We start from the raw sequence: 24,147 nt of genomic DNA, 5'->3' as shown, positions 1-24,147 counted from the left end.
CCGCCAAGGGACTAGGTGTTGTGCTGTCCCTATCAAATTCATCGACTGAATGCAGGTCGCCGAAGTGGCGTCGTATTGAAAGACCGGCACCCGGCTTATGGTCTGCCCGACGGGGGACCCTAGCCATACGATTAAATAAATGAAAAAATGTTCATAACTTTAAATTTAATTGTTGTTGACACATATCCACACCCTGATCCTCTCCCTAGACACTGAACGACGAAACTTACGTCATTTATATCGAATACCAGTATCTTAGTCCACTCCCTAGAACTTGAGTGAGATGGCTTAGCATAATTACATTGAAATTCATTTGCCGCTAACAAATAGCTGTGTAAGGCATCCGGATTTTTCGGACCTTACACAAGCTTGATCCATAACGACAGTACAATACAGTATGACATCCTCAGAAAATAATAATTGTATTATATCAACAAAAAGCAATTGCAGTAAACTCACGTTCCGAAAACTAACGAAACATTATCTATGAATATAAGGACAGGGGCATGCATAAGTAAGTTAAAGTGAAACGCATTTTGGAGACGAACCGAGCAGGTGGTTAATGACATTGGAAAACCCTACTTAATAAAAGAACGGCGAGCTTCAGCGTAGAAAGGGATAAGGTCAGAACAATACATTATTTTTTTTTAACATAAATATGGCTGGGACCGAGGGTAAGTGGGTGGATGACTTTAACAGGGCTTGGCGGCGACCTGGCAATAAAAATAAAATTCATCTCTAACGAGACAGCTATTGACTGAAGCCGTACTGGGCGACACAGACGCGACACGGTGGGGAGATCCCCATTATACAGAAGCATTTTGAGAACTAAATTTCTAGAAATCTCTCTCGTCTCGCGGCAGACTGCACAAGTGTGTGGAAAACTGTGAGGGCAGTGAGAGCTTTGCTTCTGCGAAGTGTGGACGATATGCTTCACGTGTCATAGCGACAGATGGCAAAGAGGTAATTAATTACTCCTGCAGGAATCTCTGTACGGAAAGCAGGAAAGTTGAGACTGAGTGGATTAAGTCAAGGCCAGAGTAGGGAATTAGCGTTTCAGATTCAACACGAAGACAACGCCATTGCATATCCTGCTTGGCAAAGTACCATCGCGCATTAGGCTACAGTAAATGTTGAGTCGAGATTTTGCTCAATCCAATTTGCTTACGCTTTGACCTTGGAATATCAAAAGCTAGGATACTAACCTAACCTCACATTGAGTACATGAGAGTTTTTCATTGGTTTAAAAAGTGAAATTATTCTCCACCAACTCAGTGTGTTAACCAGTACGCCATCGTAGGCGTAAGTTAGCTGATGAAGATTTTGGGGCCGGCCGGGGTGGCCGAGCGGTTCTCGGCGCTACAGTCTGGAACCGCGCGACCGCTACGGTCGCAGGTTCGAATCCTGCCTCGGGCATGGATGTGTGTGATGTCTTTAGGTTAAGTTAGGTTTAAGTATTTCTAAGTTCTAGGGGACTGATGACCTCAGAAGTTAAGTCCCATAGTGCTCAGAGCCATTTGAACCATTTTTTTTTTGAAGATTTTGATATTTCTTTCCTGTGATAAAATTTTTCATATGTAGAGATAACGAATTTAATAATCGCTAGTTCAATATGTCAAAGAGTTAAATATTTGTTGTTGAGTATTGTAAATAATTGAACATGATTGTTGTGTTTCACTTGACCCCTGAAAGCACATAGCTGCATTACAGGGCCAGGTTCATATTTATCTAAGAATGACAGTTCAGATGTTTTGTCCATTTGCGCAACTCACAAATGGCTACCCTGCCAGGATTCGAAATTACAGCATTCTGATAGATTGAGAGTTTGCTTTTGATAGGTACAAAACACATCATCCTCCCAAACAATATGCAGACGCAAATTGGAGAAAAGAATGTAAATGTAAACATGACTCGACGGTGTGGGAAGTGCAGATAGAATTGTATTAATGTATTTTTGAATTTCTGGCGCACCACATCGTCGAGTTGCGTTGTACTCAGTTCTGACTCCAGTAACCAAAACGCTATAAAAACACCAGGAAACGGGTTCAAATATTGAATACAGGACTGTGGATGATATTTTGGGGTAGAATCAAGTCTTATGATAAATTGTTAATGCGTAGTCAGGTTCGAAAAATTCGCGAAGAGCAACGCTTACTGAACGCTCAAAATGACAGAAAACAATACATTAAGACAAAGAGAAGTCATGGAAGATCTTGATAGGATCGAGTTGGACACCCAAGAGGTAGATTAGCTTGAACAACACGAGACAGAACACGTAGAAGTACCGAATGAGACCCAAAAGGTAACACAAGGTGTTCAATATGGTCCATACAATGGACATAAGAACGGCGTTGCTAATGAATCAGACCCTGAGTCTGTAGATAGTAATTTTCAGCAATTGAACCAACGTATCACATTGAATCAGGCACTTTTGCAATTGCATGAATGAACGAGTGTTAGTGGTCATACACTATGTTCGGAAGTGACAGAAACTGTTCACGAAAAACGAGATAGGGAACGGTTACAACAGATGGCAACAGGTGAAAATGGTGTAGATGAAAACGCCAACATATTCGGAATGTTGCAACGTTTATTACAACAATCTCAGGAGTCAAAATGGTTCAAATGGCTCTGAGCACTATGGGACTTAACTTCTGAGGTCATCAGTCCCCTAGAACTTAGAACTATTTAAACCTAACTAACCTAAGGACATTACACACATCAATGCCCGAGGCAGGATTCGGACCTGCGACCGTAGCGGTCCCGCGGTTCCAGACTGTAGCGCATACAACCGCTCGGCCACCCCGGCCGGCCTCAGGAGTCAGAAAAGCGTTTAGAAGGGCGAATAACACAAGGGCAAAATGAATTAAAACTGGGGCTGAAAGAAACTAACAACGAAATACAAGAAACGCGTAAAAATATTCAAGGCCAATTAGATCAAATGTGAACTGAAGCTAAGAAAACGCAAATCACGCTTCAAACGCTCGTTACAGGCACAAACAATTGAGAACAGACATTGACACTGTCCAAACAGACATGGTTACATGGCGTGATGTTACACAACAAAGTATTCAAAGGTTAAACAACAAGTTGAAGCTTTTGCCATCAAAACGACGACGAAAGCGAAACATGTTATTGAAAACGCAAGGAAATTCTGGTAAGCGGGTCGAAGGCTTCCATCCAGTCACTCACTGATCAGTCTGGCCTGGCAACGGAAGACAGCAAAACGAAAGCTGAAATTTTAAATTTAGCATTTGAGAAATCTTTCACGCAGGAGGATCGTACAAACATACCGCCGTTTGAGTCTCGTACAGGTTCGTGTATGGAGGACATAGTGATAGACATCCCTGGGGTTGTGAAGCAGCTAAATGGGTTCAAAATAAATAAATCGCCAGGTCCTGATGGGATTCCAATTCTGTTTTACAGAGAGTACTCTACTGCATTGGCTCCTTACTTAGCTTGCATTTATCGCGAATCTCTTGCCCAACGTAAAGTCCCGAGCGACTGGAAAAAAGCGCAGGTGACGCCTGTATAGAGTAGAAGGACGGATCCTCAAAATTACAGACCAATATCCTTAAAATCACTTTGTTGAAGGATTCTGGAACATATTCTCAGTTCGAATATAATGAATTTCCTTGAGACAGAGAAATTGCTGTCCATGCATCAGCACGGCTTTAGAAAGCATCGCTCCTGCGAAACGCAACTCGCCCTTTTTTCACATGATATCTTGCGAACCATGGATGAAGGGTATCAGACGGATGCCATATTCCTTGACTTCCGGAAAGCGTTTGACTCGGTGCCCCACTGCAGACTCCTAACTAAGGTACGAGCATATGGGATTGGTTCCTACGTATGTGAGTGGCTCGAAGACTTCTTAAGTAATAGAACCCAGTACGTTCTCCTCGGTGGTGAGTGTTCATCGGAGGTGAGGGTATCATCTGGAGTGCCCCAGGGAAGTGTGGTAGGTCCGCTGTTGTTTTCGGTCTACGTAAATGATCTTTTGTATAGGGTGGATAGCAATGTGCGGCTGTTTGCTGATGATGCTATGGTGTACGGGAAGGTGTCGTCGTTGAGTGACTGTAGGAGGATACAAGATGACTTGGACAGGATTTGTGATTGGCAAAGAATGGCAGCTAACTCGAAATATAGATAAATGTAAATTAATGCAGATGAATAGGAAAAAGAATCCTGTAATGTTTGAATACTCCATTAGTAGTGTAGCGCTTGAAACAGTCACGTCGATTAAATATTTGGGCGTAACATTGCAGAGCGATATGAAGTGGGACAAGCATGTAATGGCAGTTGTGGGGAAGGCGGATAGTCGTCTTCGGTTCATTGGTAGAACTTTGGGAAGATGTGGTTCATCTGTAAAGGAGACCGCTGGTGCGACCTATTCTTCAGTACTGCTCGAGCGTTTGGGATCCCTATCAGGTCGGATTGAGGGAGGACATAGAAGCAATTCAGAGGCAGTCATTTTTCCCTCGTTCTGTTTGGGAGTGGAACAGGGAGAGAAGATGCTAGTTGTGGTACGAGGTACCCTCCGCCACGCACCGTATGGTGGATTGTAGAGTAGGTATGTAGATGTAGATGTAGATGTAGATGAAGCACACCTCGCCCACACATGACCACCATCTCCGGTAGCTTGGACGGGCATTCCAGTTCCGGCAGCTCTGGCGAGCATTCCGGTCCGAGATGCTGGAAATGGCGGTCATGTGTGCGTGAGGGGTGCTTGCTTGTGTGTCTGTTTACTTTTCTGGCGGCCGCATGGTTAGATGGGTCGTAACGTACTTGCCTCCCGTGCAGCAGGCCCGGGGTGGAGATTTTCTCCGCTCGTGGACTGGGTACTGTGTTGTCCTCCTCATCATTTCATTCTCATCGCCAGCGCGCAAGTCACCCAACGTGGCGTTCTCTGAAATAAGACTTGCACTTGGCGGCCGAACTTCCCCGGACGTGGTCTCCCAGCCAACGATGCCATACGCTCAATTCGTTTCATTTACTTTTCTGACGAAGCTAATGTGTAAGTCTCTCTTAGTTGTGCCCATCTGCAACTTAATGTGTCAGCTTTCTGTCTTTTCCTTATATAGTTGATAAATTCAAACTTAGACATGAAGAATAAAAGTGTAGAATGATAAAGTTTGTTTCATTTAAAAAGCGTAAGAGTATTCACATAAAAAATTAAAGGCATACCGATGTAAGTATACTGAATTATAGTTTCCTTCAAGATCAGGTTTTCTAGTCCGGCGTACGTGTTTACAACAAAGACGCGGCTGTTAAGTCTTACATTTTTTAATCACGTAATACAAATAGGTAAGTGCTAGCGTCGGATAAAAATGACCCTCGAGAATTTTCTTTTGCCTGTTCTGGAACCTTCTACAGCAAAACATTTGCTTTTATTGTCTACTTACACGGAATAGTGTAATCGGAGTCAATTTTGTTTTGTTATTTCAGGTTAAACTGCCATTATTGCGCGTCCGACCCAACGCAAGTGTGGAAAGTCGTATTGTCGTGCTTGACCTGACGCTTATGAGTGTTTTCTGTCGCATAATATAGTCTTCAGAAGACCGAATAAAATATTTATTCATGTGAACGTAAGTAAATGGAATCATTTACGAGTATATTTTGCGTACCATTTTTTCTTCGCTTAGACATAAGGAAGGCGACAAGGGGTTCTTTTTTCTTGATGATGATGAATCTACGAGATGTTTTTCTCGGCTTGAACATGATAAAGTTGAAAAAACTGAGTGCGATACTTACACAGATATTACCGCCACTTCTGGTGTTGGCGATCACTGTGAATAATGGCTTCTCTTTTTTGATCTCAACGGTCAAATCAAATGAAACAAGCAGCCATTTAGCCAAACCTGGAGTTAGGGTGAATTTGTTCTCAGATGTGAAAAGCAGAACCCAATCATAAAACTTATGTAATAATATCCAACTGAAATTTGCAGGAAAATACAATGTAAACTGATTATTTAGTGTCAATGTGATGACTAATAGTGACGTCACTCGGTAATTATCATACTAAGCACGTGATTATGACGTGAAAAAATCTACCTGTTGTTTACTGTACGTGAATTATTGATAGTTGTAGGAAAAAAATACATGACAGCATGTTTTGTTGTTTCTAAAGATGAAATTCAACAGCCTTGGAAAGTATAGATGCAGTCGCTACAGAGAAAGTTACTCAAGTTGGAATCAAACTTAGAAACCTAAGCGAACTTCGCCCTCAAGTTCGTTCCCAACTTATGTGGCTTGCGCAGCAGTCAATGATGAACCAAATATTCTAGGAGGCGATGGCACCCAGAGACTCCGAGGAGCAGTATGGACCAATGAAAGACGAAACGTCTTCATTGGAAATAATACGTAGGACTTGGTGGATTAGTATCTCCAGATCATCAGCTGTCGGTTGTAAATAGTTTTAAAAAATTAAATGTACACAAGATGGTGGTATAATGAGGTATGTGCAAAAGGATATTCTCAGAAACCCGGACTTGATTATGGAGAAATTATTTCACCTTTTGTTGGGTGTGATTCAATTCGTATTCTTTTAGCATTGGCTCTAGTGTGTGAAATGGACATGAAGGAATTTGACGTGAAAACTGCCTTTCTCAGCAGTAATTTGCAAGAAGATATTTTCGTGGAACAGCCAGAAGGTTACATTAATGACACTGCAGTCTTAGTCTGCAAACTAAAGAAAAGCCTTGATGGAATAAAGACATATGGCAAGGCCTGTTACACGGACATCTCGCTGGCAAAAATATGTTGCCAGGTCTACAACGGAAGCGAAGTACGTTGCAGCATCCGATTTAGCTGGTGAAATAATGTGGCTTCCTACATTTTTGCAGAAGCCAGGAGTCAACAATACACTGCAGTTGACGCATCTCGAGGATCAGCTTACGCCGACTGAACTGTAAAGGAAAACTCAATGAATCTACAAAGGAGTCACAAAACACTTGCGTGACCCATCCTAAGGTAATGCTCAAGAGTATGGGACGCGTACAAAAGGAACTGACAAAGAATGCAGTAGAAAGAAGGTCAGCACGAATTATCACTTGTTTGTTCGACCTATGGCAGAGCGTAACTGTGATACTGAAAAATGTGAACTGGCGGACGCTTGAAGATGGATGCAATCTATCTCGTGAAAGCCTACTGACAAAGTTTGAAGGACCAGCTTTAACCACGGAATGTAGGAACGCACTGTTATCGCTCCTGCAGGGATCACCAAGACATCACGAATAAACGTACACAGGCGTTTAAACACTCATTCTTCCCGCTCTACATGCGCCAATGGAACGGGAAGAAGCCGTAATGAGAGGTATAAGGGAAAGTACCCCTGTCATGCAGTTCGCAATGGTTTGCAAAGTATAAATGTAATTTTATTATAGTTGTATATCTACAGGAACAAAAAAGGGTATGATAAAACAACACCTACACCTTGGGATTGTAATTCATTTGTCTCACCTTGAGATACAGTCTTAAGAACTAATAAGCTGTTTTACAGCTGTTATTTAAATGTTATTCGTTAAATTTTGTCCCTTTCAGTTAAGGAGTGTATACAAACCTTAAAAAATAGTTGTGTGGGTAAGGCCCGAAGGCCAAGTGACAAATAAAGAAAAGAGACGAATATTTACGCTGTTTATCTTGGTTGCCAAGACACAGTCTTCGGCGTAGCCGTCTTAAGTCTTGTTTTGTAAAGTGTGCAGGATCTCAGTTCTTAATCATGTCTAGAGTTTTACAAATTGAGAACACAATAAGAAATATTGTGCGGGAAACTGCTAGCAAATGTGCCGACAGGGGTGTTCATTTATCGGACGCATTAGCTCAGTATGTGGTAAGTGTGTTAACGTAACTTACCCCCAGGATAAAATGCCCTTTTAAATACGGAAAGTGGTAAAAGGTCGTAATTTTGTTTTAAATTGTTAAGGTTTTTGAAAGAAAACAAGTTCAGATACTGTTATGTGACTAGCCGGACCGATACATTTATTTTTTCTGTTACGTAGTTGGTGATGGTTTTTAAATTTGGAGTTTCTCAGCTCAGCTGGTTGTTTTCATTTCCGTTATTAGGTTACAACCCCGCGCCAGTATACCGGAGCGGTTTACTTCAGTGACGATTCTGGAAGTGATAGGAACTGGAGGGGGGGGGGGGGGGGGGGGGAGCTGCAGCCACCCAAATACTACACCTGTTTATCCTTAATTCCCCCCCCCCCCCCCCCCCAAATAAAAAAAATAATAGTAGAAAGATCATTTGCAACAGACTTAACAGTTTTGAAAATTTTCTTGCTATTGTATTTGTAGTGAGCCGGGGGGGGGGGGGGGGGGGGTCAGAGCTATGTGGCTCCACAACTCCCCCCCCCCTCCCTCCCACCTGTTTTGCTTACTTTACATGGTTGATATGCGTGTTGTTTTTCATATAAAGAGACCTCATTAACTTCCTTTCCCCAACTTGCACATTAACCAGTTTTTCTAATGTATTCAAAAGAAAGGAAGACAGTTTGGTTTCATATCCTTAGCCTCGGTATGATCAGTTTCCCTGGCTTCAGAATGAAAACAACCTTTACCATCCTCCAAACATTAGGAATGGCTCCTGCTGCTAGATTGACTCTAATCAGTCAGTGTAGGAGTTTGATTAATCCCTCTCCTGTGTGTTTCACACTGTTCACATCTCTTATATACCACACCAGAACTGTTATCAACAATAAATATGAGCAACACTAATGCACTGTGATGGCCATTATATCACAGAGAGTTGCACCTCTAATCATTTACATACTCATCAATAAAGTGTATACATACTCAGTTACTTTGAGATCTGACCCTGTTTTCAGGATGCTTCACTTTTTTTGTGTAGCAGTGTATTTTAGTACAGTCTTTCATATGGAGGTTTTACACATTTGTGTACAGTTGTTCTTTAAAACAAACCTATCCACTGAAACAAAAATGTGTGTACATAAAACTTAGCTAATTCCTTTTCTTGTCCTACATTACAAGTGTATCCACTGTACATGATATTACACAGGATCAAAATAAATATAAAACTGGATCTCGCAGGGTACATATTAATAAAACTACAAGTTAATATTATTGGTGCTGAGTACTTCTTAGTCACTGTAATTTCTATATGTTGCTCAACAGCTAAATAATTTTAATGAATTATTTATGATATGGTTATAATAGAAGGAAACATTCCACGTAGGAAAAATATACCTAAAAACAAAGATGATGTGACTTACCAAAGAAAGTGCTGGCAGGTCGACAGACACACAAACGAACACAAACATACACACATAATTCAAGCTTTCGCAACAAACTGTTGCCTCATCAGGAAAGAGGGAAGGAGAGGGAAAGACGAAAGGATGTGGGTTTTAAGGGAGAGGGTAAGGAGTCATTCCAGACCCGGGAGCGGAAAGACTTACCTTAGGGGGAAAAAGGGACGGGTATACACTCGCACACACGGACTGGAATGACTCCTTACCCTCTCCCTTAAAACCCACGTCCTTTCGTCTTTCCCTCTCCTTCCCTCTTTCCTGATGAGGCAACAGTTTGTTGATTTTGTGTGTATGTTTGTGTTTGTTTGTGTGTCTGTCGACCTGCCAGCACTTTCATTTGGTAAGTCACATCATCTTTGTTTTTAGGTATAATTAATTATTTACATATATGTATGTATGCGTGCTCTCATGGCGATATCCATTAATAAAATATTCCCGGCTTTCAAGCCACGTCAAGTGGTCTACTGCCAAAGAGCTTTCAGCAGAGATCTGCTCTGTCATTTTCAAATTACTAACTGTCATGCAAATGGTGCTGCCATGTTTGTATACTTGTACCGCCACCATTGATGTTACTGGTACCCAGTCCTGCACCATCCATATATGACAATTTTTTGGTGGCACAACTGCCACACACATTTCAGCTCCCCAATCACAGGATCCCAGGCCGTATTCAACCACAGTCCACACCTTTATTGAGGGTGTTGTCTGATATTTTGATCTCTATTGCTTCATTTATTATGCTATCCCAGAACACCCATGAAGTTCTGTGTAGTACTGCTTAATAATGCGGACAGTCTGACTGACATAAAACTGTCCACACCTACAGGTATTTTGTGTACTCCAGGTGCTCTGAGGCCTACATTGTCTTTCACAGGCTTCATTGGTTGCTGGATCTTTGGTGGGGGCCCGAAGAAGACTGTGTTGATTTTATGTTTCTTCAGGAGCCATCTAATCCTCCGAGGCACAAAATGTTAAAAACTCAATCTTCTTTGTCTATTGTTTGGAGATCTTCTGCTGTCATGGCTTTGATGAAACTGCTTAAAAAACCTGTTTGTTGTTGTAACAATTTTTGTTGAAAGCTTTATGTAAGTGGCTTATTTCCTTCAGCAGGTATTTGATGTCTGAGATGGTTTAAGCTCGGTGTATCAAGGTCCTCAGAACAGACTGTTTCTGGGCCCGTGGTGGCAGCTGGTGGCATACGGATACCGATCTGTGTGGGTGGGCTTGTGGTAAATGCTGTGACTGAGACATTCATTGGGTTTATAGTTGCAAGGACATCCATGAATGGCTAGGAACTATCGTCCTCTACTTCTATTGCGAATTTTATGTGGTCATGGAAGTTGTTGATGTGCTTCAGGAACTCTTCCTGCTTTTCATGTCCATGAAGCCATATGACAAAGGTGTTGTCAGTTGTAGTGATAAAAACAACTGGGCTTTCTAGGAGCTGTGTCCAAGGCGATGTCCTCAAAATGTCCCAAACTCTTCCTCATTACTATGGATATTGTGTTCTGCGGCAGTTTTTAGTATGTATCTACCTCCAGCATCTGTCAGATTTTCACGTTTTAGTTGGCTCATGCAATTGGGACGGCATTATTGCCTCTGTCAGCTTACAGGATGACAGTGAGATGATCATTGAAGAGAGCGTGGAAGCCATTGAATTCAGCTAAAGTCATGTTTGCTGCTGCTGGTGGCTTGGATTTTAATTTAAGTATGCGGTTCGTTTCTCTATAAATTACTTCTGCAGTCTCACTAGGAAACTATGAACTGCTTGTTCAACACCACTTAATATGTCAGCAAAAGGGATACTTCTTGGTGAAGGAGCAAAGTTTAGACTCTTCTTAAGTGCTGAAATGGCATTTGCATTGAAGTTTCTTGCTGTCACATTGATCTCAGTACATTCCGAAGTTTTTCATCTTGCCTCCTGCCCCACACTGTTGTAGTGAAAGCCTACTGATTTTCCATTTCTGTTTCTCTGTGGCTCTCTGTCTTGATGATGATAGTTGTGCCACAATTCCTGTGTCAATCCAGTCCCAGTCTAAAGCCAAAAGTGACCACGACAGTAGCAAGTGAATGGCTAGAAGCTTACAGCCTTTTGTGTCCATCTGTTTTCTGCTGAAGTGTGTTCTCTTCTGCAGCAGGGCAAAACTGGTACATTGGAAAACTCTTCTGGTTACTGTGGTATTTATGTGATAATTAATGATGGAAAATTGTGGGATCACCTTCTCATCATGGCAGCATAGTAGAAAAGCAAATTGACCTTTTTAATGTGCTGCTTCCCTTACATTTACGTATAGCTCAAATCTTAAAGTTATTACTCTGGACTGCTAATAAGAGCTCTTTTTAATTCTACTGGAGTATGAAAAATCACCAGTTACTTACATGATACTACTGGAACAAAATTTAAAGTCTTATTTTTCTTCAAACATGAGCTCATATGTTAATGTTGTGGTGCCATTTCTTATCCCCTCATCTGCTGCCATCCACAAAATCTTTTTGACATGTCTTTTGCGGTATAGGGTGTTATAATGCATATCAAGTGCATAAAATGTATTTTCATTTGGGAATATGGACAATCATCAGCTGCGTAATGGAAAGACAACAATGAATATTTGTGCCAGACTGGGACTCAAACCCAGATTTCCCACTTATTGCGAATGGTCGTCTTACCTTTAGACTACCCGAGCCAGACCCAAACTTCTATATGTCGTCAACCATGTGTCTACAATGCATACTGATACATCTATTATGTATATTCCTGTGCAGGGGAGACATTTTACTTGAAAGTTGATTTCCCGCTGACAGTGGATGAATACAGTACTGTATTACAGTGCCTATGTTATTCTGAATTACGATGCCATGATCCTTCAGAAGTGCATGCAGTCACACGCCCACTCACACAAACATCCCATGGTCATGGTGAGACTGATTATCATTATCAGTTACTGAGACTAGTACCCAGAGCAGATTGAGGTGGGAAGGGGCAGGGAAGGATGCACAAGCCAAGGAGAGAGTAGCGGAACAGTGTGAGGCATGTCTTTCGAGAGATCACTCAGCAGCTATACAACAAGAGGAAAGGAGTTCAGAGAGTAGAGCATGTAAGAGGTAGAGAGTTAGGGAGGGAGGGGAGGAGAGGAGAGAAAGGTGGATATGAAGAGAAAGAGAGAGAGAGAGAGAGAGGGGAGAGGGAGACAGACAGAGAGAGAGAGAGAGAGAGAGAGAGAAAGAGAGAGAGAGGGAGAGAGAGAATGTTCACAGAGCTGGGGAGGGGGGAGAGTAGTAGGATAGTACCTGATACGAACATGGAAGGAGTGGTTTGGACAGAAGGAAATGGGAAAGGGACGGTAGGCTGTGGGAACAAGCTAATGGAGGTTTAGGCCAGGAAGGTTGTGAGAATGCATGATGTAATGGAGAGACAATTCCCATCTTCATAGCTCAGAGAAAAATGTGCTGGAAGGGAGTATCCAATGGCCTACATAGTGAAGCAGCTATTGCAGGCACTTTTTGTTGTTTTGCACAGCATGTTCAACAACCAGATGGTCAAGTATATGGTTTGCTGCAGTTTGGCAGTGTCCATTCATGTAAGCAGACAGTTGGTTACTTGTCATACCCACATAGCATGCTTTACAGTAATTGCAGCATAGCTGATATATAAATGGCTGCTTTCACACATGGCCCTGCCTTTTATTGTGTAGGAGATGTCTGTGACTGAACTACTTAGGAGGTGATGGGTGGGTGTATGGGACAGGTCTTGCACCTGGGCTCACCACAAGGGCATGATCAATGCAGTACGAGATCAGGAGCAAGGATGGACAAGGAGTTTTTGTAGGTTGGGTGGGTGGTAGGACACTACCTTTGGTGATGTGGGTGAGATATCACTCATCTCAGATCATGATGAGAGGTAGTCCAAGTCCTGGTCAAGGATGTCGTTGAGGCTAGGGTGATATTGGGTGATCGAAGTATTGCTGGTCAGTGGTGGTCAAAGGCTGGCTGGTCGGTGGCTGCTTAACAGGTTTACTGGTGTCAGAGGAGATGTTGTGGGAGGTTTGTTAATGGATGAACTGGACTGGATATTGTCTTTCAATAAAGGTTCTGGTAAGCTTATTAGTATATCTTGACAACTCTGCTTTTGACTGCAGATGCTGCATCCATGGGTAATGAGCCTGTTAGGAAGAGACTTTTTGACATGGAATGGGTGACAGCTGCCAAACGTAAGGTAATGTTGGTGGTTTGTCCAGTTGAAATAAACAGATGTATTTATGGAGCCACATGAGCAGTAGAGATCGACATCTAGGCAGTTGACTAATTGAGATGAGAAGGAACATGTCAAGGAGATTTGGCTGTACATGTTCACATTATAGATGAAAGAGCAAGGGTTGTCCTTGCCATAATGTCAGATCATGAAAATATCATCAGCGAATCTGCATCAGACAATGGCAATTAGGTGTTTATTGAACAGAAAAGTTGGCTTATGTGGTGTCATTTGAATACCCATAGCAGTACCATGGATTTGTTTATAAATATGTCCTTCAGAAGTGAAGTAATTGTAGGTCAAGATGTGGGTAGCTAGGAGGATTAGGAAAGAGACGAAGGGTTTGCTATCAGGAGGAGTTTGGGAAAGGTAGTTAGTGTACAAGAACATCACATCCACAGTGACCAACTATGAATCTGGTGGTAGTGGGACAGGAACTGTGGAAAAGAGGTGAAGGGAATGAGCAGAGTTTTAATGTAGAGTGAGAGGTTATGGGCAATAGCTTGGAGGTGTTGATAAACAAAGAAGAGGTTTGTTCTGTGGAAGCATTGTACCCAGTCACAGTGGAATGACCAGTTGGGAGACCTGTGGTGTTGTGTTTGTGAAGTGTGGGCCATAGGCAAGAGTAGGAATGCAGGGGGTTGCCACTATGAGAGGTAGATGGATTCAGGTGCCAGGTTTTGGGATGGACGTAAAGCCTTGGTGAGCTGTTGGAGATCCTGTTGGACTCTGGGATGGGTGCCAGAAAGTAGGCAGAGACCCTCAGCCTTTAAGTCAATGTGATTCATGAGAAATGTGATGGAGCCTTTGTCTTCAGAAAGGATAATAAAGTCTGGGTTGGTTTTCAGGTTTATGGATAGCTGTGTGTCTCATAGGAGTGATTTGGACTCACTGGGATGGGATTTAGAAAAGGAAGATATGGCCTGGCTAGAAGTGATAACAGGGATGGCTGGGTGGAAAGGCAGGAGGATCACAGTTGGAGGAAAGTTGGAACTGTTTTAAACAATTTTCTATGTGAGATTTGACTGGCTTTTATCAGTGGGTGCACACTGTCTTGTCAATGGGGTGCAGGGCAGAGAATGAGTAAAAGAAAGAAGTTCTTTCACAAGTCTAGTATGTTTGAACTTAGGTTTCGGGCTAAAGGTGAGGTCTGTAGAAAGTGTTTGTTTATATTTCACTATGAAGAGAACATAATTGTTTAAGTCTGCAGTTATGAGCACAATTTATTGGGCAAAATATATTGATACAGTAGAGGTACACAGTAAATGCAATAACTTGTAAGATCAGAATTACACAAGTAGAAGGTAGCCAGCCCGAATTAAAAGTTTATGCATAGTCTGAAGTGAGAGCCAAGACAGTCAACTGATAGCAGCCAGTGAAGTGATGCGTTTATCAAACAAGTGCATGAGAGAATGTGTGCTCTGTGTGGTGGAAGCACAGTTATAGATGGTCAGTAGTCACAGGGTCCTACCAGGTGATGAGACATGCGCTCCAGGGGCATGGCCTCTTCCCCGAGTGCTGCTTGCAGAGACAGCTTGTAGAGCATGGTACCACAGTCGTGAGGGCTGCAGGTAGGAAACTAACTCCAACAGCTGTGACAGCTCCATGTCACTAACGGAGTTGATTACTACAGTAATGTACTTTATATTCAAGCCGTGGTAGTGTTTAAACCTGAAGTAATTTGATGTTACAAATAAAACTTTATTTCTGTATGAATCAGAATGGCTGTTTTCATGAAATGCAACCGGAATCATTTTAAACATTGAAATGTAGTTTGTTTCCGTTCAGCAGTATGAAATAAGCTAGACTGCTACTCAGTACATAGAGGAAGTGTTGAGTGGCAGACAGGAACATTTAAAATACATTTAAAAGTAGACAAAGCTATCAGACAAAGTCCTTCTTCAGACATAAAAAAGTGCATACACACACAGAAGCACGGTTGACACACACATGGACATTGTCTTCTCTGTGCACTGAGGTCTGACTGCTGTGAGCAGTGATCTTGGCTGTGGTGGGTAGTGGGGATACGGAAGAAGTGTGGATCATGGAGGGAAAGGGGCAGCAGAGGAGGGATGGGGGAATATTTTGTAGTGCTAGCTGTGGTAGTACACAGAGATGCTATGAGGACAGTGTTGTGAGGTGTTGGGTGCAACATTGAGAGATTGTTCTGAGGAGGGTGAGGTGAGAGGGTGTGGGTGTGGAGGGAGAGGGGAGAATGGGAGGAGCAGAGAAGAAAAGTTGAGGAAACAACTATGCAGGCATTTTAGGGGGTTGTCAAGTATGTGTGATGTGGAGTGGGATAGAGCTATGTGGGGACAGGGATTAACGAAGGTTGAGGCCAAAGGGATTATGACAATGAAGGATATATTGTAGTCAGAGGTCCCATCTGCACAATTCAGAAAAGCTGGTGTTGCTGGGAAGGATCCAGGTGGCACAGGTTATAAAACAGTCACTGAAGTCAATTACACCTTGTTGGGTGACTTGCTCAGCAACTGGGTTGTCCAGCTGTCTCATGATGGTAGACAACTTGTTAGTGTTTATGTGCACATAGAATGCACACAATGTTTGCAGCTAAGTTTCAGACCATGTAGTTGCTTCCATAGGTGACCCTGCCTTTGATAGGATAGGACATGTCTGTGACAGGACTAGAGTAGATGGTGATGGGAAGATGGGGAGACAGATCTTGCACCTAGGTCTGTTACAGGGTTTGAGACATGGGGCAAGGGATTTCTGTAACTCCCCTGGCCTCATCCTTCACTAGTTCCTGTCTTCCATATAGCTCTATCCCATTCCCATTCCGTGCCTTCGCCGCTGCATCTCATACACCTCTCCTCCGGAGCACTTCAAAAAATCCTTTCACCTTTTGCCCCATTTGACCCCATCTACCAAGTCAGAATAGCTTCCTGGTGCAGCACTTAGCCACGAACCATTCTATCACTGCCACACAGGCAGCAGTACAGCACCTTTCCCCACCCTACTCTGTTATCCTTCCCCCACACCTCTTCTGTATGCAAACCAGCTCTGAGAGCGCTGTTCACTGCAGTCGAGTGTTAGCATCCAGAGACGACAGTGGCCATGTGCAAATGTGTTTTTGTTTTTGTGTGTGTGTTTTGCTATATCTAAAGAAGCACATTGTCTGATAGCTTAGTCTACTTTTAAATGTACTTTAAATGTTTCTGTCATCCACTCAGTCTCCTTTGTGTGGTGAGTAGCAATCTACCTTCTTTCATATTGTTCTTATTCCATCCCAGGTTTTCTATTGTATGTATCTTTTCTTTCAGGTAGAGCTGATAGCATTGGACCCAACTCAGCGTTTTGTTGTAGAGGACAAATCTCGGAAAGATATTGCTGAACATTTGGTACAAATTTGTGTAGATAAACTTTGTCAAAAGACTCCCTCTTTGGCAACTTTAAAAATGCAGGTTCATTTTGATACAAACTTTGTACCTAAAGGTATGAATAGTGTATATGAAGACAAATAAAACTAGGAACAGTTTTTACATTATCTTGCAAATATTTTAGTGCTTATCTTAGACCACACAAAATACATAAAGTTTTGCCTTTTTGGGAAAAAAACCTTAGCCCCTCTCGTTCCCCTCCGTTCTCTAATTGTCTCCCTTCCTTTGCCACTCTCTCATTTCTTCTCTCTCCTGTCCTTCCCTTCCTTTTTTTATAGTCTGCTATTCCTTTGTAGGTAGTATCTGATTCATCAGATGGACTTGATCTGCCATAGAATTTGTTATAAATTAAGCTATTAATATTTGCAGTTTGTGAACTCTATAAAACTTCCTACCAATAGTACTTACAAACAAAAGTGATAAAATCAAGTCCTGGCAATGTGCAGTCTCAATGGCAACAGCCTTTCCAATTCAACAATATGTTTACCAACTAGTTCACCAGTTGTTTTTTCCAGTGGTTCTGATAAGGTAAAGATTTTCTTTTCACTTCCCATGGCTCTAACAGAGTGTAAATTTCTTGAATGAAATTTTGCTTTCCAGCAGTGTGTCCCTGATATGAAACTGCTGACAGATTAAAACTATGCTGGACTGAGACTTGAACTCAGGACCTTTGCCTTTCACAGGCAAGTGCTCTGTCAACTGAGCTAGCCAAACATGACTCACAATCTATCCACACAATTATACTTCCACTGTTTGCTTGCCTCATACCTTCCAAACTTCACACAAATCGTCCTGTGAAACTTGCAAGTCTAGGGCTCTTGGAAGAAAGGATATGGTGGAGACATGGCGTAGCCACAGCCCGAGGGATGTTTTGTAAATTTCTTTTTTCTTTGCATGTGGCTCTAACAAAACTATAAGTTTAATTTGTTGTATATATTCAGTAAACCACATGCACTAACATAAAATTGAATGATGATTTTACTAAATACATTTCATACTTCTCAAATATACTCAAATTTCCTGTTCTTCATATTTCTTGTATGTAACTGACTAGTATCAGTACACACCTACACTTTCACAATATGAACAGATATTATTATTGTGTGTGTATGTCATCCAATTTTGATGAAGGCCTTACTGGGCGAAGCTATATTTGTGACAGTCTTTTTATTGTGCCTATCTGCAACTCAACAACTCAACTACACTCCTGGAAATTGAAATAAGAACACCGTGAATTCATTGTCCCAGGAAGGGGAAACTTTATTGACACATTCCTGGGGTCAGATACATCACATGATCACACTGACAGAACCACAGGCACATAGACACAGGCAACAGAGCATGCACAATGTCGGCACTAGTACAGTGTATATCCACCTTTCGCAGCAATGCAGGCTGCTATTCTCCCATGGAGACAATCATAGAGATGCTGGATGTAGTCCTGTGGAACGGCTTGCCATGCCATTTCCACCTGGCGCCTCAGTTGGACCAGCGTTCGTGCTGGACGTGCAGACCGCGTGAGACGACGCTTCATCCAGTCCCAAACATGCTCAATGGGGGACAGATCCGGAGATCTTGCTGGCCAGGGTAGTTGACTTACACCTTCTAGAGCACGTTGGGTGGCACGGGATACATGCGGACATGCATTGTCCTGTTGGAACAGCAAGTTCCCTTGCCGGTCTAGGAATGGTAGAACGATGGGTTCGATGACGGTTTGAATGTACCGTGCACTATTCAGTGTCCCCTCGACGATCACCAGTGGTGTACGGCCAGTGTAGGAGATCGCTCCCCACACCATGATGCCGGGTGTTGGCCCTGTGTGCCTCGGTTGTATGCAGTCCTGATTGTGGCACTCACCTGCACGGCGCCAAACACGCATACGACCATCATTGGCACCAAGGCAGAAGCGACTCTCATCGCTGAAGACGACACGTCTCCATTCGTCCCTCCATTCACGCCTGTCGCGACACGACTGGAGGCGGGCTGCACGATGTTGGGGCGTGAGCGGAAGACGGCCTAACGGTGTGCGGGACCGTAGCCCAACTTCATGGAGACAGTTGCGAATGGTCCTCGCCAATACCCCAGGAGCAACAGTGTCCCTAATTTGCTGGGAAGTGGCGGTGCGGTCCCCTACGGCACTGCGTAGGATCCTACGGTCTTGGCGTGCATCCGTGCGTCGCTGCGGTCCGGTCCCAGGTCGACGGGCACGTGCACCTTCCGCCGACCACTGGCGACAACATCGATGTACTGTGGAGACCTCACGCCCCACGTGTTGAGCAATTCGGCGGTACGTCCACCCGGCCTCCCGCATGCCCACTATACGCCCTCGCTCAAAGTCCGTCAACTGCACATACGGTTCACGTCCACGCTGTCGCGGCATGCTACCAGTGTTAAAGACTGCAATGGAGCTCCGTATGCCACGGCAAACTGGCTGACACTGACGGCGGCGGAGCACAAATGCTGCGCAGCTAGCGCCATTCGACGGCCAACACCGTGGTTCCTGGTGTGTCTGCTGTGCCGTGCGTGTGATCATTGCTTGTACAGCCCTCTCGCAGTGTCCGGAGCAAGTATGGTGGGTCTGACACACCGGTGTCAATGTGTTCTTTTTTCCATTTCCAGGAGTGTATATGGTGAGTAGCAACTTTCTTTTCACAATATTGTTTCATTCCATCCTGAATTTTCCATTGTTTGATATTATCAAAGACGTTTACACAGGCTGTACTGATATTGCCAATACACATATGAACAAAAAAAAATTTCTGTGCTAATGGCCAAAGACACATTTACAGTGCAGTTTAAGCTGATATTTATCAACAAAAAATTAATAATTACATTGACTTTTTGTATATTTGAGTGCCAACATCTCTGGAAATTGATGGTGTCCAGCCATCTATCTGGCTTTTTATCCCATCTGGCTTTCTTCCATTATTAACTGCATTCAGTAACACAGTCATTTTCATCTCTTACTTTGCCCCTATTCAAACATTCTTTTTGTCCTGCCTTTTTTTCCATTTTTATGTTGCTGCAAACTGTCTGTTTCTATTTAAAAACTTTTGCTGTGCTATGTTTCTTTTTATTTGTATGAACTAAACTTTTATTTTGCTCTATGTTTATTTTATTTTACCACACAAGTGTTCTTGTGGTTGGTTAGATAAGCTTGTAGTGTACTGTAGCAATATAAGATAATGTTGTCAAATTGTTGTTGATGTATATATTCTATTAATCCTCTCTTTCTTAATTCATGGCGCAGTGTCATGTTTCCCATATAATTTACATTTTTTTTGTAAAGAGGCCTACCTTTTGTTCATACTTTATTTATAAGGCTCAGATGTTTCACTTAAACGTTTAAGATCATGAGACAGAATTCCTGCCCAGTACTTATCCTCAGGAGAAATGTCAGTGAGACATACGTAAAAGTGCATACAGTATCCATCTCCCTTCAGAAGGAGAGAGAGAGATAGATGACCTAAAGTCAGAGTGATTTCAGAGTGGCCTTCCCTTACTTTCTAACCTTCTCTAATCCATCACTCTCTCCTCCCTGAGAGAGTAACAACTAGTTCTTAAAGTTAGGGTAGTGCATGTACTATTGTGTGTGTCTATAATGATGTTTCTTCTGAAGGTGAGGAAAGCTAATCAATTCTGCCTCATAATTTTCCACTTTTCTTGAAAGATTTTTCCCTTTAATACAGACGACCTAAATATTTACCAATGCAATGTCCAATATTATTACAATATATATAAGAGAAAATAATGTAATTGGGTAGATAGAAAATCTTCTCACCAAGCGGCAGCAGAACACACACATAAAAGAAGGTTATAATTAGGCAAGCTTTTGGAGTCAGTAGTCTTCAGGAGGAAGGGTTGAAGGGGGAAGAAGAGGGGTGAAGGAAAAGGACTGGAAAGGTCTAGGGAAAGGGGTAGCTTTTGGGAAAGTCACCCAGAACTGCAGGTTAGGGGAGACTTACCAAACAGGAACTGCTTCCTTCTCATCCCATCTGGTACGGGTAAGTCACCTCAACCTGCAGTTCTGGGTGACTTTCCCAAAATCTGCACCTTTTCCTAGACCTTTGCAGTCCTTTTCCTTCACCACTCTTCCTTCCTCGTTAACCCTTCTGCTGGAAGAAGGAGCTACTGGCTCCGAAAACTTGCCTAATTATAAAGGTGTTCTGTCACCTCTTGGTGAGTAGATTTTTTATCTATTCAACTAAAGTAATATAGGGAAGAGGATAGATTCTATGAAACAATGGAAAATCGTGTATTGTGTGTAACAATATTATGAAAAGGGTAGTTGCTATTCACTGTATAGTGGAGATGGTAAATCGCAGATAGGCACAACAAAAAGATTGTCAGATAGATTCTGTTTCACTAGACAGAAGAGACACTGAACAGTGGAAAGGAAACTAGAAAAGAAACATTGTGGTTCATTTTCAGATGAAGTTCACCTTCAGAGATAAGAATTTCGTACAAGTCACATACTCACTTACACCCACTGTTGTTGTGTCACTGGCACAAGACTGGCTAGTCATGTAGCAACATTGTGATAGAGCACTTAACTCATGAGCTGTGGTCTCTCAGATGGCATGAAAATCTTCAAACTCGCTCTCCAAGGTCAGTTCTAGAGGAATGCTTCTATATTCCCCCCCCCCCCCCCCCCCCCTGCTGTCCTTAAGTCACCAACCGTATAATATTTTGTTCTCATTTGCATTATTGCCTTCTTTGTTTGTTGTTGACATGTGTTACTGACACAGGTTGCAGCCTCCTGGACTGCATCTTGTGAGCTATATACCTGTTTTCTTCAGTATAGTACAAAATGTGCTTACAGAAAAGTGTCAGTTTTAATGACCCTAAGTTTGATGAAGTTGTTTTTCAGTGGATGAAGAAAGATGTCAGTGATATAGATAAAGAAAGAGCAAGAAAAGATGATGATTTTTGACGGGGGGAACTGCACGAACTGTGGCGAGGCGCGTTAGACCGCACGGCTACCCCGCGCTTCAGCAGCAGACAGACCATGTACATAGGGGATGTTGGTATAGAAGGAGTTGGCATCAGTGGTGACAAGCAAGGCGTGTGGTGGGAGTGGGACAGGCATGGATTTTAGTTGATTTAGGAAATGGTTGGTATCTTTAATATAAGAGGGAAGTCTTTGTACTATGGGTTGCAGGTGTTGATCAACTAAGACAGATATATGTTCAGTGGGTGCTTTTAATCCCGCAACTATAGGACAGCCAAGATGATTGGCTTTGTGGATTTTAGATGTTAGGGAAAAGGTAAAATGTGGGGGTGCGTGGTTTGTGTGAGGTAAGAAGTTCTGTGGATTGGGTGTAAGCCCTTGTGAGGGGCCTGAGGTTTTCAGGAGGGCTGCAGGCCAGTTTGACTCACAGGGATGGCAAATGTTGTGTGTAGAGGTGTAAGATAGCTGGCGTAGACCTTCACTAACATACTCCTGTCAGTCAAGTACCACAGTCATAGATAATTTGTCTGCTGGGAGGATAATGATAGAGTCATCAGCTTTTAGGGAACGTAGAGCCTGGATTTCTGCAGAGGATAGGTTAGGGTCATGTTGTAGGGTCCTGAATAAAGGTTGTGAAGCAATGCCGGATGTGCGGAATTCTTGGAAGGCTTGTAAGGGATGATTCTGAGGTAGTGGTTGTGGATCGAGTTGGGATTGTGGTCAGAACTGTTCAAGGCAGGGTTCAATGTCAGGTTTATTATTGGAAAGGTTTTGGGATTGGGTTGCAAAGCGATATTTCTAGTTGACATTACATGCAAAGGAAAGTAGGTTCTTCACTGAAGCAGCATGGTTAAAAATCAGATTTAGGGCTGAAAGTGAGACCCTTATATAATACAGATAATTTGGGAGGTGGGGTGGGGGGAATGCTTTGGATGAGAGGTTGAGAACACTGTACTGTTGTGACTGGTGCTTGTGATTATGAGTTATTACAGGTCTGGGATGCAGTGGTGAAGGATGTGGTATGTTAAGGAGGATGGCCAGGCTCAGTTTGTAGGAGAGGAGTGGTGGTTGATGCTGTGGTTGTTTGGGGAACTGCAGAGTGACAGGTAGGGAAATACCACTGTTGAGGTTGTTTAAAACGTGGTGGAATAGCTTTTTGAGGTGAAGCCTGGCATGTTGTTGCAGTCTGAAGTTGGCTTGGCAGATGATACCATCCAGAGAAATATGAGGGGCAGATAACTGCAGGATTTTGTAGAAGGAGAGAAGTGTGATACAGCAAAAACCGGCAAATGAGGCATCTAAGTCACAGATGAATTGGGTAAGTGAAAGAGATTGCAGTATTTGAAACTGTTGAAATGGCTCTGAGCACTATGGGACTTAACATCTGTGGTCATCAGTCCCCTAGAACTTAGAACTACTTAAACCTAACTAACCTAAGGACATCACACACATCCATGCCCGAGGCAGGATTCGAACCTGCGACCGTAGCAGTCACGTGGTTCCCGACTGCGCACCTAGAACCGCTAGACCACCGCGGCCAGCATTTTAAACTGTAAAAGAGGCTGGTGTAGAGTAGGGTTACATCCAGAAACAGGGACTTTCAATGTTAGGCCTTTGGGAGTAACTCCAAAGGACAAGCAGGTTTCAAGAAACGGAATGTGTGACCTTAATTTTGATAGTGCAAAAGCATGTTTCCGGAAAGAATGGATGTATAATGTGTGATGGGATTCATGATGGCAAGACAGGACGGTGTGGATCTTATAAATGGTGGGAGTGGCACAAACGAGAGGTAGAGGGTGGAAAAAGATAGAAAAATGGAAGAGAAACAGGGAAAAAATTCATGAAAAATCAGGAAAGTTTGCAGGAAAATAGATAGAACAGACTACGGTCAACAAGAGGCAATGAGTGGACGAGAATTTCTTGCCACAAGAGTGGTCTATATGATCTGAAAAAATGGTTGGAAAAAAATTGATAGGTAAAAAACAAAAAAAATCATCATCATTTAAGACTGATTATGCCTTTCAGTGTTCAGTCTGGAGCATAGTCCCCCTTATAAAATTCCTCCATGATCCCCTGTTCAGTGCTAACATTGGTGCCTCTTCTGATGTTAAGCCTATTACTTCAAAATCATTCTTAATCGAATCCAGGTACCTTCTCCTTGGTCTACCCCGACTCCTCCTACCCTCTACTGCTGAACCCATGAGTCTCTTGGGTAATCTTGCTTCTCCCATGCATGTAACATGACCCCACCATCTAAGCCTGTTCGCCCTGACTGCTACATCT

The 24,147-nt window shown here is 42.8% G+C and overlaps 1 long non-coding RNA gene across 1 annotated transcript in view; it reads left to right on the top strand.

The window, feature by feature from the left end:
• The first annotated feature begins 7,249 nt into the window (after positions 1 to 7,249).
• Positions 7,250 to 24,147, top strand: part of LOC126174961 (uncharacterized) — a 28,138-nt gene continuing 11,240 nt past the window's right edge. Inside the window, exons 1-2 of the long non-coding RNA XR_007535501.1 lie at positions 7,250 to 7,315; positions 16,797 to 16,968. This is a non-coding gene — a long non-coding RNA (uncharacterized LOC126174961). The remainder of the gene's footprint in view (positions 7,316 to 16,796; positions 16,969 to 24,147) is intronic.

The sequence above is a fragment of the Schistocerca cancellata genome, chromosome 3, assembly GCF_023864275.1.
Source record: "Schistocerca cancellata isolate TAMUIC-IGC-003103 chromosome 3, iqSchCanc2.1, whole genome shotgun sequence".
NCBI classification, from domain to species: Eukaryota; Metazoa; Arthropoda; class Insecta; order Orthoptera; family Acrididae; genus Schistocerca; species Schistocerca cancellata.
Note: the sequence above shows the minus strand (reverse complement) of the source record. Positions and strands in the feature narration are given on the sequence as shown.